Below are 21759 nucleotides of genomic sequence, written 5' to 3' on the forward strand. Positions count from 1 at the left end.
GTATAATCAGCGCACATAAGGTAAACACTTTGCAAACGTTTTTTAGAGAAATAAAAACAGATCGACGGATCGATCTGCATATTTTGCGTCAACGTATTTTTTCCGTCGACGTCATCGATGACCTCGACGAGTTGTCCCAGCCCTAGTCAGCAGCGGCAAACACACACACACAAACGACGAAAAAAAAAAAAAAAAAAAACGCGCGCGACGCAACAGCTAAACAGAGATTCTCTGCAGCAGCAGAAATGGCGAGCGAGAAGCAATCCGATGAAAAGTTGGCATTTTCAAGATGGAGATATAAGCACTACTTCAAATTCATTGTGGTCAAAGACAAGAACGTGCATGTAATGTGTACATGTAATGTGTGACACACGCATCTACAAAGCTAGTGGCCAAAAACACTTTTCTTACAAAGATAATACTTTAAGTGCAGGATAAAACTCTTGCTGTCTGTTGACGGGCAATAAATATCAAAAGTTATGTACGAACACCTGTCTGTTCTACTCATTTCAACGGACTTGTGAAAACTACTCAAAAAAATTAATAAAATAAAAATACAAATTCTTTGACATAGCAACTTTTTTATAGTTTTTACAGTAACGCAAATAGTGTAACACCCTGGCAACGAGTTACTTTTATTATGGAGAAATTCAGTTACTAACTCAGTTACTTTTTGAACAAGTAGTGAGTAACTATAACTAATTACTTTTTTAAAGTAACGTTCCCAACAGTGGTTGTCAGAGCGTGCAGTGAGCAGGCGGCAAGGAAGTCGACCGGAAGTTGAAGTCGGGCGCGTGCCGCCATCTTGTAGCAGAACTTCACTTGCGTTAGCATTCCCATTGACTCCCATTCATTTTGGCGTCACTTTGACAGCGAATAACTTTACATCTGAGGCATTTAAAGACTCCGTTTGTCCATTATTTATTTCTAAAGATACACGACAATGTATAAAGGGCTCCATTACCTTCTATGTTACATTATGGCCCCGTAGAAACAGTTTTTGTAAAAAAAATAGGCTAATGATTGCGTCATAACCACTCAACTCTCTGTCACATTACCGTACAGACAGGAGGAGAAGCTCACAGGCAATTAACTTAATATGGCATACTGGCGTTACATTTTAAAATACTATACAAAATAATTAATCAGAATACTTACTCCTGCTCACTCACGCCAAAGAACTCCCCGCTAAAGCTCGCTGTCTCTGCAAGATTAACGATGGCAGTTTGCACGCACAGCTACTAAAAGATTTACATCTGTCAGACAGGTTGCTGACTCTTTATTCAACCAAATTGTAGTAACGCGACACTTTACATTCTCAGTAAAGATAACGGCGTTGCAACGATGGGAAAAGTAATTAATTAGATTACTCCGTTACTAAAAATTTAACTCCGTTAGTAACGCCATTATACTTAAACGCGGTTACTCCCAACACTGACAGTGAAAAGAGTTTTTGGATGTACATGGTAGAATTTATTTGGTAAATGTGTTTCCATTATAGTTTATATACTGTTGTTCTTACCAGATGAAAAAAAAACCGCATTCCAGGTATGAATTTTGTTTGGCAGGGATTCTCAGCTAAAATTTGCATTCCAAGGGTATAAATTTCATGTTACTGGGGTCACTTCAACCCACGGACATGAAAACAACCCATGGCAACAATGTTAAAGTAGCTGAATTCCACAGGAAAACCACGGACTTCTAGCTACACACTTAAATTCATGAAATATCATTATATTACATATAGTCTTTTCAAAATGCAGATCACAAAATGTCCTGATGTTTTATGCACCAATCTTTTTTCTTTTGTGCCAACTAACATTTTGAAATGCAAACATTTTCTTGAATCCGGAAATTTATATCAGAACGGATGTAAGAATGATTTATCATTCTACCCATGTTTCACGAATGAGGCACATGGACCATAATGTAAAAAGTGAAAAAGTGAAAGTGACGTGACATTCAGCCAAGTATGGTGACCCATACTCAGAATTCGTGCTCTGCATTTACAAATCAGAAGTGCACACACACAGAGCAGTGAACACACACACACTGTGAACACACGACCGGAGCAGTGGGCAGCCATTTATGCTGCGCCGCCCGGGGAGCAGTTAGGGGTTCGATGCCTTGCTCAAGGGCACCTAAGTCATGGTATTGAAGGGCATGTTAGGGCATTATATGTTAGCTCCCACCGGGCTGGTGGGAGCTACTAAGGTTTACAATCTCAGTAGAGCGCAGTCTCGGAAGTACCCCGACCTTGCAAGGGGCGATGGGGGTATGTGAAGAGTGCGGTGGGGCTGAGAGACGTGGGAACAAAAGCGAGGGCGGTGGAGTGATTGGGAAATGAGCGATCCACTGGTCTCGAGTCCCACGGAGGAGATGGAAGGATATAAACCCAGAGCGACAAAAGTGACGGACGAGAGAGGACCAGGCCTGGACTTTATTTTGTGTTTGCTTTTTATTTGTGTGCGTCAGTCGTCTGCGAAGGGCTGACGCGCTGATTTGTGTTTATTTTGTCATTAAAGAGCCACACAGATGGGAAATCAAAAATTACCTGTATTACAGTGTATGATGTAGCTGTCCATCAGTATAAACAATGTGCAAAGTAATTAAACCAAAAAGTACACGATTTATAAAGCTATTGACTTCTAAAGTAAGGAGTCTACTCGGAATCGCTGAAACGAGTCGTTATAGATTTCAAATCTTTTGCCCATCTCGTACGTCACTAGGAACAGTTTGCATAATAATCTCCGCCTACCGTCTTGGGAGTAACGGAACTCTGAACTGCCCCACCCCCCACACAGACGCTCTGGTTGGTGTGAGAGCATCATGTCGAGGAGACAGTGTGTTTTTAATTGTAAAGGCAAGTTTGTTTTATTTTCACTGCCAAAAAATGAAGATCAGAAGAACCAATGGGTAAAATTCATTTTTACCACAATACCAGAGCAGTACAACAAATCCCTTTTGTTGTGTTCACAACATTTCACTGATGACTGCTTTTCTAATCAGGCGGGATTTTCAAAGCGTTTGGCCATAAAACATGGTGTTAGCTTTCACTGTTATGCTGATGATACTAAGCTCTATATTTCCTCGCAGCCCGGTGAAACACACCAATTTGAAAAACTAATGGAATGCATAGTCGATATAAAAAATTGGATGACGAGTAATTTCTTACTGCTAAATTCAGAAAAAACAGAGGTGTTAATCATAGGGCCTAAAAACTCTGCTTGTAATAACCTAGAACACTGTCTAAAACTTGATGGTTGCTCTGTCAGTTCTTCGTCATCAGTTAGGAACCTAGGTGTGCTACTTGATCGCAATCTTTCCTTAGAAAGCCACGTTTCTAGCATTTGTAAAACTGCATTTTTCCATCTCAAAAATATATCTAAATTACGGCCTATGCTCTCAATGTCAAATGCAGAAATGTTAATCCATGCATTTATGACTTCAAGGTTAGACTATTGTAATGCTTTATTGGGTGGTTGTTCTGCATGTTTAGTAAACAAACTACAGCTAGTCCAAAATGCAGCAGCAAGAGTTCTTACTAGAACCAGGAAGTATGACCATATTAGCCCGGTCCTGTCCACACTGCACTGGCTCCCTATCAAACATCGTATAGATTTTAAAATATTGCTTACTACTTCCAAAGCCCTGAATGGTTTAGCACCTCAGTATTTGAATGAGCTCCTTTTACATTATACTCCTCTACATCCGCTACGTTCTCAAAACTCAGGCAATTTGATAATACCTAGAATATCAAAATCAACTGCGGGCGGCAGATCCTTTTCCTATTTGGCGCCTAAACTCTGGAATAACCTACCTAACATTGTTTGGGAGGCAGACACACTCTTGCAGTTTAAATCTAGATTAAAGACCCATCTCTTTAACCTGGCATACACATAACATACTAATATGCTTTTAATATCCAAATCCGTTAAAGGATTTTTAGGCTGCAGTAATTAGGTAAACTGGAACCGGAACTTCACATAACACCATACTTTCTACATCATTAGAAGAATGGCATCTACGCTAATATTTGTCTGTTTCTCTCTTGTTCCGAGGTCACCGTAGCCACCAGATCCAGTCTGTGTCCAGATCAGAGGGTCACTGCAGTCCCCGGATCCAGTACGTATCCAGACCAGATGGTGGATCAGCACCTAGAAAGGACCTCTACATCCCTGAAAGACAGCGGAGACCAGGACAACTAGAGCCCCAGATACAGATCCTCTGTAAAGACCTTGTCTCAGAGGAGCACCAGGACAAGACCACAGGAAACAGATGATTCTTCTGCACAATCTGACTTTGCTGCAGCCTGGAATTAAACTACTGGTTTCGTCTGGTCAGAGGAGAACTGGCCCTCCAACTGAGCCTGGTTTCTCCCAAGGTTTTTTTTCTCCATTCTGTCACCGATGGAGTTTCGGTTCCTTGCCGCTGTTGCCTCTGGCTTGCTTAGTTGGGGTCACTTCATCTACAGCGATATCATTGACTTGATTGCAAATAAATGCACAGACACTATTTAAACTGAACAGAGATGACATAACTGAATTCAATGATGAACTGCCTTTAACTATCATTTTGAATTATTGAGACACTGTTTTCCAAATGAATGTTTTTCAGTGCTTTGACGCAATGTATTTTGTTTAAAGCACTATATAAATAATGGTGATTGATTGATTGATAAAAGAGGGTTCATTGCCAACTTTATTTAGACCAACAAGCATCTCCGAATCACAACGCGAAGTATGATTATGAAGTTATGTATTTGTTTTCTCCCGAGCATCTTATCAGTATGTGTGCTGTCTGCAGCCTTTGTTTGCGCTGATCTTCATTTACAAACACGTCATTAAAATGAAGTGTAACAAGTGCTGCTAAAAGATATTCTGTGATAAAGTAATCCATATGAAAACAACGCGATGTCCGTTTTTCACGTCTCCCTTCATTATATCTAATGTGACCACGCCCCTGTGCTGAACGCACTATTCAGATTCAAACTGAAGCGCGCGGCTTGAATACAACCACACAGAAGTAAAAGCAGCGAGACTGTTCGAGATTTTTATTTTACTGTTTGCTTCGCGGTGAGAGGAATAAGACATGATTCACCCCAAAAAGATGCTAACGCATTGTTTACCGTGAAGTTGTGTGCGGAACAACCAATCAAAACTGAAAATGTCAGTTGACCAATCAAAACACAGTATGCTATCGAAAGGTGGAGTTTAAGGAAACTGAATCTTTTGAACAGCTTTGCGCGAACCGTTTGAGGATCTCTGAGAATTGAGGTAATTTTAAAATGATATTTTGACAAGATGACAATGTTTTTTAACCTTGGATGGATTTAAACCTATTGTACAGGACTTATAAACAGTGATAGGAAGCTTAGAATTTTCATCTTACTGGCTCTTTAAAGTTTCATTTGGTTGTCCGCTGATTCCCGCCTCCTCCTTCCCGATGATTATGAAGGTTTAATCCGTTACGAGCGCTATATAAATAAAGGTGATTTGACTTAGCTGGTTTACAAGGAGACATACTATATATCCCATAGTTCTCTAAAAAAAAAAAAAGGTTCACAGGAATGATAAAAGACAGATTAAGTATCATTTACACACCTAATATGAACCATTTGCACTTTTTTGTGTCTTAGTGCAAAAATGTTTCCTGTTTTAGTTGGGAAGTGAAAAAAAGCGAAAATAGAATATTGTTTAGCATGTCTGTTTTTTATGGGCCTAAATCACTTAATGTCATAGTTATGATTTTTGATCATGTAAGCAAGAATATGAGAATAAACAAAGAAGAAGCACTCAGAAAGTGTACCATATTTATCTTCAGATGCATACATACTGTAGCTATTGAAATCCTCAAACCAATATTATGACTAAACGTGAAACAAAAAAAAGAAAAAATCAGAGGCTAAGAGAGAAGCATCAAGGATGACATCTGCAGTAAAAAATAAAATAAAAAATAAATAAATAAAAATCTTCTGGGGTGTGACCAGAAAGTCCCTAATGCAGATGCCAAAATGAAATGTAAATGATCCTACCACAAATAAATACACACACACACACACACACACACAGATACATTTATATATATAAATAAAATAAAAATACAGTAGGATGACAAAACATCCCAGTCAGGGAGGCAAAAGAGGTGATAGACTTAAAAAATTTAGTAGTAATAAAATGTCTTATTTTACAATTAATTTAATAAAATTAATAGTAATAAAAAATGAAAGAAATCCTTTTAGCTCGTTTTTTTTGTTTTTGTTTCTTTGTTTCTTTACAATACAAAATAGAATTTATATTTTAAAAAATATATAATTATTTCAAAATATGATTTTTAGCCTTCTAAAAGAACATCCTCAGGTAAAAATGCAACAATGCAAATAGTTTTCAAAAAAAGACACTTTCCAATATATCAGCCTATCAGATGTTTTTGTAAACGAACTTTCTGATTGTGAGTCAGCGTTTCCGTTTCAGTGGTAAGAACATGAGTTTTTAGATTGTCCAAACTGTGTGGTTTCAGTCGCAGTTTAGCCTGCGCAGCTGTTGAGCTGCAGCAGATCATTTTTTTGGTTCATTTTTCCACCTCAAACCACTATGCAAACACTGACCAGGTCAATTACAAACTTCTGATTAAATGGAATATAAACTGTTTAGAGTCATTGAGAGTCTCCATAGACATTTTCATAAGTTAACAGTTTCATAAGCTTGTGCAACTAACTATAGTGTACAGTGGTGATGTAACCAAAACTCTCATCACAATCTAAATTAACTGTATTCCCTTGAATACTGATTTTCTACACAAGTTTGCTCCACATTGTGATGGATCACAAATCAATATCAAAGCACTGATGCATGATATATGCTGTGAATGACAGCTGAAAAAGAAGAATGTGTGCCCTAAAGCGGATTGGAATTATATGAATAACATGATTTTAAAGTTGAAAATAAATGAGATTCCGCTACAAAGTCAAACATGTTCCTAATAAATAAACAACAACATTTGGAACAGATATGTAATGAAATAACCATGCTGTTGTACATAAAGAGGCTATAATATTATAGAGAAAAGTGCACACTTATTCACAGGAAAACAGATAGGTGTCTGAGATTCAAAACAAGATGAGTAAATGTAGCACAGCATGAAGATCTAAAACAAGCAATGATGTTTGCATAGTTATTAGCCATGGCTCTATTAATAAATAACCAAATGTCCTGCAGCGCAGTGATGGAAAACTCTAGCAGTAAAACAGCCTCAGTTTTAGACAGTTATTTTGAGAAAAGAAAACAGAAAAAATCTAATCATTATCATTCACTAAATGAAAACTGCAAGTAAAGAAAAAAAAAAAGAATAAAAACTTGTGTCAAATCCATTTGTCTCTTCGATATTAAAATATCATGAACTTATTCATTAAGATCAAAGGGTCATGAGAAATTATGTTTTGCTTTTCATTTTGATATTTAACAGATATTCGTATCATTAATGGAACAGTTGTAAATTTGTAAAATGTAAATTTACTTACAATACACATTTTATTAGGATAGGAAAGGAAAGAAAGTAACGTGACCAAGTAAGGTGTCCCATACCTGGAATTTGTGTTCTGCATTTCACCCATCCAAGTGTGCACGCACACACACAGCAGTAACAAACACTTACACACACTGTGTGTGAACACACAACCAGAGCAGTGGGCAACCATTTTTACTGTGGTGCCTTGCTCAAGCGTCTCACCTCAGTCGTGGTAAGAGAGCGCTCTTCATTCATTCCTCCATTTACAATCCCTGTTGGTACCCGCAACTCAAACCTTTGGTTCCTCAACCTTTGGGTTACAAGTCTAACTCTACGGTAGTTTACAACGACGCAAAGAATTCTGGGTTATCTGCAGCAGCAAAGGACGAATGTCACATTCGGAGTGTCCTACTTGCTATTCTGAAATGAGACAGCCTCGATTACATATGCAGCCTTCAAATGCAACCTCCATAGAGTGCAGCCTTCTAAATGAGACACAGCATATTAAATATTCTGTACCTTATTCTGTGTAAAAAGCCACGTCATCTTACAGAGGGATTTATTTTGAACATTAGAATGATGTTATGAAGTGAGTTTGGCGTAAAAACATGTTATTATTGCTGCATTCCAGGCAGGTTTTTAAGCCTGTAAGTCACAACTTCAAACCACGACTCACGACTTTGTATCATTCCAGGAAAGTCACGCCAAACTGCCTGACACAAGGAATTGTGGTAGCTAGATTATTAATTTGATTGCAACCTTATATTGTCCTAAAGTCTATTTCTCACCCTGTACCACTTGCATAAAGCATCCTGTCACGGGAGGAGCACAAGACAGACACAGTGGGCGTGGTGTCAGGCCTCGGAGAAGCTTTTATTAACACAAAATCAAATAAAACAGGGGATAAAGGTGGCAAAAGGGGGAGAGTGTCAAAATAAACAGGGGATTTGGTGTCCTCATCGTGCTGCAGGGTTCGTGTGGGTCGGGCAGTGTTCATGGAGGAAGGGTCCAGGTAAGGGGCGGAGGCCGCATCTCTCTCGTTGGCCGCGGCGCTGGTAGGGGATGGACGGCCCGGCATCCTGGCCCATCGGCCATGTAAACGGGTGCGGTTCTCCTCCGGATCGCGGGTCCGGCAGCTCACGTCTCTTGTGGCGCAGGAGTCCCTCAACGCACCCTTCCTGGACCCACGAGGACACCAGTGTGCATGCACGGGGAAGAGACCGGTCTCTCGAGGAGAGGCGCGTTGGGCTTTTAAACAGCAGCGGTGATGAGGCTCGATTTCCTTCAGGTGTGCCCCATCACACGCCGCCAGCCCTGACTCATCCAGCGCCCCTCCTCTCACACACCCACTACAGTCGGGAGCCTGGTGAAGGGCGGCGATTTAGGACGGGGTGCCGGTGACAATCAGGGAGGAGGCAGCTGACTCGTCACAATCCGTAGGGGCTGCCATTGTTGTTTCCCGGGCTGTGTGATGTCAGAGCGCGGAACTGGGAGTACATTGATCTAGTACAAGTTCACGGGTGAGAAGTCACGGGGTTCTAGCCATTCCAGTGCCCTTTCATGGGTAGAAGGTTGGAAAAACATTGTTTACAGGTTGACTGGAACGCGAATAGAGGTAAATCTCAATAGATTGGAATGTCATGGAAAAGTTCATATATTTCTCTAATTCAACTCAAATTGTGAAACTTGTGTATTAAATAAATTTAATGCACACAGACTGAAGTAGTTTAAGTCTTTGGTTATATTAATTGTGATGATTTTGGCTCACATTTAACAAAACCCACCAATTAGAATATGGTGATATGCCAATCAGCTAATCGACTCAAAACAAAGGTTTCCTAAGCCTTTAAAATTGTCCCTTAGTTTGGTTCACTAGGCAACTCAATCATGGGGAAGACTGCTGATCTGACAGTTGTCCAGAAGACAATCATTGACATCCTTCATAAGGAGGTTAAGACACAAACATTAATTGCCAAAGAAGCTGGCTGTTCACAGAGTGCTGTATCCAAGCATGTTAACAGAAAGTTGAGTGGAAGGAAAAACTGTGAAAGAAAAAGATGCAAAACCAACCGAGAGAACCGTAGCTTTATGAGGATTGTCAAGCAAAATCGATTCAAGAATTTGAGTGAACTTCACAAGGAATGGACTGAGGCTGGGGTCAAGGCATACAGATGTGTCAAGGAATTTGGCTACAGTTGTTGTATTCCTCTTGTTAAGCCACTCCTGAACAACAGACAACATCAGAGGCATCTTACCTGGGCTAAGGAGAAGAACTGGTCTGTTGCCCAGTGGTTTAAAGTCCTCTTTTCAGATGAGAGCTAGTTTTGTATTTCATTTGGAAACCAAGGTCCTAGAGTCTGGAGGAAGGATGGAGAAGCTCATCGTCCAAGTTGCTTGAAATCCAGTGTTAAGTTTCCACAGTCTGTGATGATTTGGGGTGCCATGTTATCTGCTGGTTATGGTCCATTGTGTTTTTTGAAAACTGCCAATTTTGGAGCACTTCATGCTTGCTTCTGCTGATCAGCTTTTTGAAGATGCTGATTTAATATTCAATCAGGATTTGGCACCTGCCTACACTGCCAAAAGCACCAAAAGTTGTTTAAATGACCATGGTGTTGGTGTGCTTGACTGGCCAGCAAACTCACCAGACCTGAACCCCACAGAGAATCTATGAGGTATTGTCAAGAGGAAAATGAGAAACAAGAGACCAAAAAAGAAACCTGGGCTTTCATACCACCTCAGCAGTGCCACAAACTAGGGCTGTGCAAAAAATCGAATGCGATTTTCATGCACATCTCATCAGTAAAGACGCTCCTGTAATTAGAAGTATATCTCCAGCACGTGTGTTCAGATCAGGGTTGCCAGGTTTCCACAACAAATCCTGAGCAGTTGCTTCTCAAAACTAGTCCAAAACTAGCCCAATCGCGTTTCCAGGAGGTTCCCCGATAAAAAAAATTCCTTTCCGGGATTAAAATTTAAGTTTTATGGCATGGGTGCCTGGTAAAGTTCGCATTTTAGGGGCTAAATATCACGTTATTTGTATTGGGGTTGCTTCGACCCGCGGACCTGAAAAACAACCACAGACTTGGCAACACCGGTTGGCATTTACTACACAGAGCCGTAATTCACTGACTATCTACACAAAATCGATGTTAAAATCGCAGGCGATTCTTTGTCGATTTTGAAAGCGATTTTGTGTTAGTTGTCAGTAGACTATGGCTCTGTGTAGTAACTGCCGCTCCACCTGAACCAGTGTTGCCAAGTCTGCGATTGTTTTTCATGTCCGCGGTTTGAAGCAATCCCAATACCAATAACGTGATATTTAGCCCCTAAAATGCAAATTTTACCAAGACAACCATGCCAAAAAACAAAACGTATATTTTAACCAGGGAAGCATTTTTTTTTTTTTATCTGGGAACCTCCTGGAATCGCGATTAGTTTTGGACTAGTTTTGAGAAGCAACAGGGCAGGATTTGTTGTGAAAACCTGGCAACCCTGATCTGAACACACGTGCTGGAGATAATACTTCCAATTAAAGGAGCGTCTTTACTGATGAGATGTGCATGAAAATCGCATTCGATTTTTTGCACAGCCCTACCACAAACTGATCACCTCAATGCCACACTGAAATGAGGCAGTAATTAAAGCAAAAGGAGCCCCTACCAAGTATTGAGTACATGTACAGTAAATTAACATACTTTCCAGAAGGCCAACAAGTCACACTTTTTTTTAATAGGTCTTACGAAGTATTCTAATTTGTTGAGATAATGAATTGGCAGGTTTTTGTTAAATGTGAGACAAAATCATCACAATTAAAAGTAAACTAAAAACTTCAACTACTTCAGTCTGTCTGCATTGAATTTAATACATGAGTTTCAAAATTTGAGTTGAATTACTGAAATGAATTAACTTTACCACGACATTCTAATTTATTGAGATGCACCTGTAAATGTCATATTTTCACATGCTTTCAGATTGAGCAGCATTTACTATACAGAGCTTTAGTTCACTGACAAGCTACGCAAACAGCTTCATAATCAGAATGATCTCTTTGATTTCATAATCACATGATTGAATCATATGCGATTTTTAACGCAAGTTTGCGTAGCTTGTCAATGAACTAGGGCTCTCTCTGCATTCCATTTGAAAAGGCTCATCCCTATGCCATAATCCCGTCAAAGGGTTTACCCTCCGGAGTGAAAGCTTCAATAGGTGTAGTGGACCAAACAACTGTTTCTTGAAATGCCCTTCTGCATCATCCTCCCATGCCCATATAGATGCGCTGTCACCATGCAAAGAATCTGCGCAAAGGAACATGGGGGCCCGAAAGTGTCCATCAGTTGTATCCTTCATTCCAAAGGGCCCTTTAAAGTGGCTAGTTTTGTAACGACCTTTCAATATAGCAGCCATGATTGTTTTCACTCCAAAGAACCCTTCGGAGGCTGATATATCCCGTATGGAACGCACCGTCTATGTAGTAAATGCGGCACCATCTAAAAGCATGTAATGGAGATATGCGCGAGAGATGATGCGCAAGACTATCGCATTCGATGAATCGTCCAGCACTAATAGTAATAATAATGTGTTAACTCTGCAATTTCATTTAGTGACACTAGAAGTCCAAAAATTACACACTTAAGCTTTAATATGAGAATCTGAATCTACACATAAAACACATAAGCAGAAGCCACTGCCAGTAGTAGACAAAACTAATGAACAAGCGGATATTCCATTGGCTATTGCTCACCTATTATGAACAGTTTGAGAAAACGCAAGTTAGTAGGGATGGGCGATATATTGCATGCGATCGTCACACGCATTTCGTCAGTAAAGCCGGTTCCCCAATTAGCGGTAAATCGTCATCACCTGCTTTCAAATGGAGCGCCATTTAATAGACAGAGCCGTAGATCACTGACAAACTACGCAACATCGCGTTCATTATCAAAGGCGATTCATCGAGTGACAATTGCATGCGATATATCGCCCATCCCTACAAGTTAGGTTGCATATTTTAACTTTAATGCTGCATTGGTTACAAAGTAAGAAAATTGAATATTGGAGCAGAAATACTACTACCAATTTCCTTGAGTTTCAGTTCATCACACCACAAGATTGCGCCATGACTCAACAAAAACATTTTATGTTCTGCTAATTATGGCAAAAACATGAAATAAAGTAATTTATTTGGCTCTCCCAAAATCTGTTTATAGGCATTTGTTATTAAAAACTTATAAACTGTCTAATGTCAGATATAATGCCATGAAGTTCTAGTGGAACTTGGAGCAGTTTATATATATATATATATATATATATATATATATATATATATATATATATATATATATATATATAAAAGTATAAGTGAGAGGTGGAAAAAAGTTCCAAGTTAAGTTGTCTGGAACATGGCTTATTTAATAAAGCTTCTATCAGATCCACTAACATTTTGTTAAAAGTGTAGTTGCTTTAACTGTGTTGATAAGCTTTCTGATCATATCACAGGATATCTTTAAAACAAGCTGTGGCATTTTACAAATGTAAGCTGACTTATTTGGAATGTGTGGGCATGTGTCTGTGTATAGACAAGACAGATCAAAGAAACCACAAAAGAAGCATGCCAACATTTAAATCGCACCTTTCTTTCATTACAGAAGTCTCTGAAGTTTTGAACATTTTTGAGATATCAGAGGTGCTAAGTGAACCTTTATGATTTGCCATCACAGGCGCCCTCCAATGTTCGCATCGAACACTTGTGTACGTCAAGCTTTTGAACGTTCGAATTTAACAGTATCAATGCATGCATCTAAACGCCGGAATCAAACTTTTATTTTTTTATTTTTATTTTTTTAGAACGCTACTATGAAGACCAAAGCTGCTGCACGCGCCTATGATGCCCCCAAAATGCAGCCTAGCTAGAAAGCTCAGTAGATTTTGAGCCACAGCCAGAGAGAGTATAGTGATTGCAGCAGTATTTAATCTGCAGCTCTGTGATCAGATGACGTTGACGTGTGCACTTCAGGCCCTACTCTTATTTCTTTTAAACTATATACCGATTATGCCTATCATTGCACACAAAGTGACTAAAAAGAGCAACTAACCAAACACGTCTACATGCAGAGAGAAAATAAACGCACATTCACTTACGTATGCAGAGCAAATGCATATTTAGTAAGTCGAAATATTTTGCAAACGTGTATCCACTCACCAACAGCTCGTTCCGCTTTTTAGATCTTATTTTCTCGCTCACTTCTCTTCTTCAGGTTGATGTGTATGTCTGTGGAGGCTTTAAAAGAACTAGGCCAGTGTGTGTGTGATCTGGATCTCTAGCTACGTGGCTCTTTCACACTTGAATATTAACGTTACACCAGTTTACAGTCTCAACCTTTATCCACTATCTTTTTTTTCTACGTCAGAAAAGGTCCGGGGCCGAGACAGGTCGCGATCGTCCAAAGCAAACAACTTTTCCCCGCGAGTGTTGTTAGTTTACACGGCCACCTCCATCCATAGCGAGCACAGGCTCTTCAAGCGTCTGGATAATCGCCATCATTTTCCGCTCAAGAATGTACACACTCGTCACTGCGCATGCGTAGCCGTCGCGTCAACTTTCATTCCTCTCTACTCTTCAGTCTGTTGTGCAGCAGCATTTGTTTTGCATACCTGTTGTTGACAGGGACAATAGTGCAAACGAAGAAAAAAACTGTACGAAAAGCTGCCGTGTTTAAAATGGATATCTGATTATATTAAGTAGAATATCCTGTTACAGGCCTAAATCTAAAAATATATAGCCTATATATTTTTTAAATATATAGGCTATAAAAAATATATAGCCTATATATTTTTTACATGGCATTAGAAAATGACTCGAAATTCAATTTTCTAGCGTCCGACTACCTGGAAATGTCTGAAGTGTTGGAGGTTTCGGTGTTCCTCATTGGTTCCGACAGATGGCGCCACAAGTCTTGTAGTCCCCTGTATAAAAGGTCCCTCCAACAGGGAGGATCACAAGGTCATGGTTTGTAAACAAGTTGCCAATCCACATATTTCTGCTTGCCATTAGAAATGAACTCTGGATGTGAGCTAAATTTTGAGTTTGCTTTCAAGAATAACAGTTGTATAAGAGAAGTCGCGGTCACTTTTGCCACCTAAAAGTTTCGTTTTATTTTAGGGTATCATCTATTCATTCACAAGAGAGAGAAATGATACTGTACAAACGAATAAGATTTCATATGTAACAAAGAAAAGCAAACACACGCACGCACGCACACAAAGGCAAAGCAAATTAGCAAAATAAACAAATGCATAAACTAAAGTAAATGAAAGTAATATATATATAGAGAGAGAGAGAGAGAGAGAGAGAGAGAGTTATAAATGTGATTTCAAAATAATAATACAAATAAAAACAAGGAGAGAACGTTCAATTAGTATTTTTTGTCATTACAGTTTTGCTTTAATTTGGATAAAATGTTTTAAAAGTCTAGTGTTTTATTGTTTTTGTTTTTTCTTTTTGTTGTTTTTCTTGTTGTTGTTGTTGTTGTTGCCTTTACATCGCCCTCCAATGTTCGAATTATACCACACATGCCTTGAACGTTCGAAATCAGACGAAAGGATAAACACACAAAAATGGCAAACAGCGAAATAAACAAATAAATTTAATAAATAAAAGTAAAATAAGTATAAGTAATAAACAAATATATAAAAACAAAATTAAAACATTGACAAGAAGGGGAAAGCAAACTAAACCTCATCAATTGAATTGTCAAAAAAACTCTCGTTGTTTCTACTGAATTGGAACATCTTTAAATATCTTTAAATAGCCTATTAAATTGCTTTACAATTTGCTGCAATTGTCACTGTTATGTAGTGAGTGAAATGGCAATGTGACGTTTTTATTGTTGTTGTTATATAAAAAATTATTAACTACAGCACATTTATAGCTTTACCGGCAGAGGGCGTAATGTCGTTATGAAAACTCGTCACTAACTAACCCAATGCCCACACTTGTGGTCTTAAATGTACAAAAATAAAGCTTTATATAAACTTTACTTACATTTTTACAACACTTGTAGTACGTGTTCCATTGTATAATCAAAAGTTCAACACATACTTGCAGTCTTCATGCCCACTTGAACATTTTGGCCAAATACAGGAAATAGGTCATGTAAGTAAACAAGTGCAAGACTGTGTGGGTAATGAGACAGGCCCTGAATATTTCACTGAGACTATGACCTGAAACTGCTCTCCCGAAACATCTGCATTTTGGTTGTTATTGTTCGGATATTTGACTTACTGAAACACTACAGAAATAGAGCAGTTTTCTTGCGAGGGTTTATTATTATTATTATTATTATTATTATTATTATTATTATTATTATTATTATTATTATTATTATTATTATTATTATTATTATAGCATTTTATAGATAGACACACATACACACACACTTTTTTATATACGGAAGGGGTCCACAGTGATGATTAAAAAAAAACAAGACCGGCAGGTGGCGCTGCAGCCAATATTTTGGGAATTCAAGCTTTGCTAGGTGGCAAGATGGTACAAGGTGAAAAGGTAGCTTAGAAATTTCTGGAAAAGTATCTTAGTGATATTGTGAAATATTACAATTTAAATTACTCCGGCTTCAGTGTCACATCATCTTCAGAAATAATTCTAATATGCTTATTTGCTGTTCAGTCATTTTCAATTATTATTGGTGCTAAGTAATTAATAGTGTTCTTTTATTATGTCGCTGCTTAATATTCTTATAGGAGCCATACATTTTATTCAATTCAATTCAGTTAAAGTTTATTTGTTTAGCGCTTTTCACAATAAAAAATAACCCCTAAGCAACTTTACAGAAAATTAAGTTTCTACAATATTTAGTAATAGCTTATAATTGAGTATCAGTTTATTTTCAGAAAAATGTACGTAGACAACCAGATGATGAACACTATTAACAGCAATCATTATATGATGCAATGACACTTGTAGCAATATTTGTTCTGTATGTTAGCATCAGGGTTAGCATCATCTGAGGTCTTCTGAGGGGTCAGCATCATCTCTTCTCATGTTTTCTGTTTTCTGGATCCAGACTGGAGCTTGTGTAAATCCTAGTTACAACAGAGAAACAAATAGAGACATAATTAGCGTAGCTGCTGTTCCAACAAAGGAAAATGAATTAGTTTAACCCAAGCTAAAGAATAAGAATGCACATTTGATCACATACAACTGCAGTCAAAAATTATGAGAAGCATTATTTGAATGCTTGGCAAAAGAAATGTGTTTTTAATCTAGATTTAAACAGAGAGAGTTTCTTGGGAAACCAGAACATTATCAGGAAGGCTTTTCCAGAGAAATTGGGAGTTTAATCTCTTTTAGTGGACTTTGCTATCCTGGGAACTACCAAAAGTTTTTATAAGTTCATAACATTTATTTGAAATGGAAATATTTTCTTATAAATGCTTTTACTGTTATATATGTATATATTAGAGATGCACGATATTATCAGACCAATATCTGAATCGGCCGATAATGGCTTTAAATGTAAATATCAGCATCATCGTGATATGAAAAATTATGCCGATATGTCTTACCGATAAGACGAATATATTAACTCACATGTGCTCAGGGTGTGCTAGCAATTCGATTATGTCAGCATTTGTTGTTTCACCTGCGGCGGAGCCGGTGAAGTACCTCAAGCTTAGCCAAGACCGAGGCAAGGTAAACTGGTTTGCTGCCTCCTTAGTTACTGGATTAAAACTTTAAATGCAGGCATTGACTCATTGAACTTACTTGAATACTGTAATCATACATTTGAAAAGCAATGAAATACACACACAGCAGTTCAAAGGCTGACTGATATCTTACAAAGGTGCAATTTTATATACTTTATTGTCTTGACCATGGTGATCATATGTAGGCAGGTTTGCAAAAATAAAACTTATTTAAAAAAAATGCATTGTACAGCTCAGTCTTCAGTGGCAGCTGTCACAGTTGAACAGTGCTCTGTTTGACCGGTCCGAGTCCTTTGCAGCCTTTGATATACTGTAGTTAGCAAAAATTTGTTAATATTCTGACATAAATGTTGTTAATTACATTTTCAAAATAATCAGTAGTGGACTATAAGGAAGTAAACTCATTAAGTATTCTTGTACAAATGTAAAGTACTGAGTTTTCTTTTTTTCCTCACAGGACAGCAACATTACAAATCTGTGACCCTGGACCACAAAACCAGTCTCAAGTCGCTGGGGTATATTTTTAGCAATAGCCAAAAAAAACATTGTAGGGGTCAACATTTGAATTTTTCTTTAATGCCACAAATCATTAGAATATTGAGTAAAGATCATGTTCCATGAAGATATTTTGTAAATTTTTCTACCATAAATATATCAAAACTTTTTTTATTTGTAACACTGTATGTATTACTATGAACTTCGTTTGGAAAAATTTAAAGGCAGTTTTCTCAATATTTTGATTCTTTGCACCATCAGATTCCAGATTTTCAAATAGTTGTGTATCTAGATGTGTATCTTGGCCAAATATTCTCCGATCCTAACAAACCATACATCAATTGAAAGCTTATTTCAGCTTCCAGATGATATACAAAACTCAGTTTTGAAAAATGTACACTTTTGTGGTCCAGTGTCACAAATATTTTATTTTACAGCATGATGCATTGCTGTAGATTAAACTACCCAGCTTTATATAAAGTAGGCAACTTTACATTTAATAACCTTGAACATATTCAGAAGTAAAATGCTAAATAAACAGTAGTGCAGCAGTAATATTAATGTAAAACCACTCTGACAAATTATTTTTCAGAACAATACTGTACATACCTTTACTTTTAATACCTTAAGTATATTAGAGTATGCAAGATAGTTTTACTTAAAAAATAGTTCAGCCAAAAATGAAATTGAGTATCCCTCAAGTTGCTCCAGATTTCGAATTTTCATTTTTGGAAGAACTATCCTTTTAGCTAGGGCTATAAATATGACTAGTGGTTTTTCCCCAATGTGTATTAAAAGTAGTTTACTAAAGTATCTCAGTATTTCTTCTACTGATTACTTCATCATAGTTCTAAACTGTTTCTCTTTTCCTTCTTTCCCTAAATCAGACCAGACCCCTGCACTGCAGGATCAAGCTGAATGTGCCAGTTCTGTACAGGTATTTTAATGGTTTTCAGCTGAGCAGGGAGGCCCTGACAGTGCTGCTGGATCTTTTGAGAAGTGAACAACAACCGTGATGCTGTGCCACAATCCAGACCCTGGCGTTTCTCTTCTGTCTGGCAGTGGTACATCATACAGAGTGTTTGACACATGCCTCATTCCACTGTCCACCGCATTCATTGTCCTCCGAGTCGCTGAGGACATGCCAAGAGTATTACCTCCCGAAGAGCCCAGAACACATGGAGGCAGGACTGGGCACAAAACTGATGCTGTTTTTCTGATGTTAAACCTAAGCTTTGTTGTAAACAGTTGTAAAAAGTAAAGTAACACTTTAGAATAAGGTTCCATTAGTTAATGTTAGTTAACTAGTTAACATGAACTAAGCAAGAACAGCATTAATTAATCTTAGTTAATGTTAATTTCAACATTTACTAATGCATTGTTCAAATCAAAAGTCGTGCTTGTTAACATTAGTTGATGCACTGAACTAGCATGAACTAACAATGAATAACTGCATTTTCATTAACTAACATTAACAAATATGAATAAATACATTAATAAATGTATTGTTCATTGTTTGCTCATGAGCTGCATTAAAAGATAGCAATGTAAACAAATACTTCTCTTTTATTTACATATGTGAATATCCAAAACAAAAATACAAAATGTACAGAAAGTACTCAGGTTCAATTACAAATAAATGATACTTTAAAATGAATAATGTATAAAACTTATTCATTTCATTTTTAACTTATATCACAAAAAATAAACATAAAAAACAGGTTGTTTCACTGAAAATATGACATTTAAAAAAAAGATATTGAAAAACTGTAATGTACCCATTTTTTCTACCGCTTTGTCTAGAATGGCTAATACATTATGTGTTTGTAAAGCATTCTCTCAAAAAGAGAAATCAGTCTCTCCATTCTCCCCCTGCTCTTCTCTCTTCTGTCTCTCTCTCTGGAGTTTGATGTCCTCCCTGAGCAGCTCCACCAGCTTCCACTCACCCCCTCAGATGTCCCGGGACACTTGCAGTCCTGAGGCAGTGCAAATAAAACATGCCTGGTAGCAACAACAGCACAATGAATTTCAGCAAAAATGTGAGTTTTAACTTACTTGCTTTGTATTTTTTAATTTCTTTCACCAGCAGGCTCATTTTCTCCATAGTACTAAGGAATAGTACTAAAACAAGAGTAAATGGAAACACTTATGGAAGATATAAAGACCTGCATACAAAATACTGAAGTGCTAAAGTTTGTTTGAAACATTTATCTTGCGGGGCAGCACTACAAAAACACAACAAAGGCAAAGACTTATATAGCGGTTGTCTTATTCTGTGCTTTGTGTGTAAAAAAAAAAAAAACTGTATTTTAACACTTTCATTTTAACTTATGTATTTGAGTAAATGAAAACCCAATACTAACATTTGAACTTGAATTCCCCCACAGAACTTTCACCCATGATGCATTCTTTGAATATAAACACTGTCGTTATCTGCACGCATGGTAGGGTGCAAAGTGTCCATCAGATGTGACACTTCCGGAGAGAGGAAGTAGAACACAATTTGGGTTCGGACGTGCCTTGATGCCTTCCTGCCTCCCAATGCAGTATTTTAGAACTTTCGGATGCAACATTCCAAGGAAGGAAAGCATCAAGGCACGTCCGAACCCAAATTCTGTTTTACTTCCTATCTCCAGAAGTACCTTCTTTTGATGGAATTTTGAAGGCAGCTAAATTGTATCCTAAGCTGACTTTGATCTCCCACAATCCTGTGCGTTCCATTCAATGACTGTTGAGCTAAAAAATAAAGATGGTGTCTGAAAGTTGCTTTTGGTGGTCAGTTTGTTTGTCAATGTATATTTCTGACTTTTTGCACTTTTGACGTTATTTCTAGCAAGAAATCAGTATTATAGTATTTAAATATTTGTTTAGTATCACCAAAACTCTATTTTTTATTTTTCTATTTGGTTGTAGATCATTAAGTGTTATGCTGCTTCAGAAGCCTGTCCGAAATCACTTTCATGAAGTGCCTTCGTGCAAACATACTGCCTGTAAAGTCATTGCCTCATAAGGCAGCAAGTCAGCTGCCTAAGCTTTTGGACACATTCTTCATTTTCCTGGGAAAAAAGAGGGCGCATCTGATGTCGTTTTGGAATTACGTCAGTCTTCGTCGCGCCGCGGTGATGCAATCAGCCTTGGGATACGACCTTTGGAGGGTGCACATTTCAGTCTTGGACAGCCTTCGTCGGGCAATGGCAATTTAAATGCACACTCCGGAGTCCACGCACTTCAGTTTGGGACACAGCTAGAGTAAACACAGCTAGGCTCATCCCTATGCCCTAATCCCTTCAAAGGGATTACCCTTCAGAGTGAGGTTCGAAGGGTTGAAGGGTGTAGCAGAGTTATATTAATATATAGTTTATTTAAAGTTATTTTCAAATCTTCAATGTATGTTCATTATAAAATAACTTTATTATTTTTTATTTCATTCTAACAAATAAGTTCTTGTTAAAAAATGAACCAAAAAGAAAAATAATCATATATCGGTATCACCAGTGGCTATCGGCCAAAATGAGATTAAAATTATCGACATTTCGGATATCGGCAAAAATCCAATATTGTGAATCCTTAATGTATATATATATATATATATATATATATATATATATATATATATATATATATATATATATAGAATAATAATAATTATATATAGAATTGAATGCATTCTTGATAAACAAAAGTTGTTTTCTTGATGATCATCATGTGACAGTAAATACTGAAGTAATGTGATGAAAATTCAGCTTTGCTATCACAGGAAGCAATGTAATTTGAAAATATATAAAATACAATTAAAAACATTTATTTTAAATTGTAATAATATTTCACAATATTTTTATCTTTACTGTATTTTTGATCCAATAAATGCAGCCTTAGTAAGAATAAGAAATTTCTTTCAAACATAAATGTATAAATATACAGAATTTAACAATGAATAATTAGAAATAAGTAATAAAGAAATCCATAGATAGATTATCAGGTCAGTTTTGGCAGTTCTGTATTATTTACAATTATGGTAAATTGGAGACAGAG

At 37.4% G+C, this 21759-nt stretch overlaps 1 protein-coding gene across 1 annotated transcript in view; it reads right to left on the reverse strand.

The window, feature by feature from the left end:
- The window catches only part of LOC113115315 (fibronectin type-III domain-containing protein 3a-like), an 81132-nt gene extending 67055 nt beyond the window's left edge, over positions 1-14077 (reverse strand). Inside the window, exon 1 of the mRNA XM_026282797.1 lies at positions 13709-14077. The gene's annotated coding sequence lies outside the window, so the exon portion shown is untranslated. The remainder of the gene's footprint in view (positions 1-13708) is intronic.
- Positions 14078-21759: the final 7682 nt, after the last annotated feature.

The sequence above is a fragment of the Carassius auratus genome, chromosome 15, assembly GCF_003368295.1.
Source record: "Carassius auratus strain Wakin chromosome 15, ASM336829v1, whole genome shotgun sequence".
Classification (NCBI taxonomy): domain Eukaryota; kingdom Metazoa; phylum Chordata; class Actinopteri; order Cypriniformes; family Cyprinidae; genus Carassius; species Carassius auratus.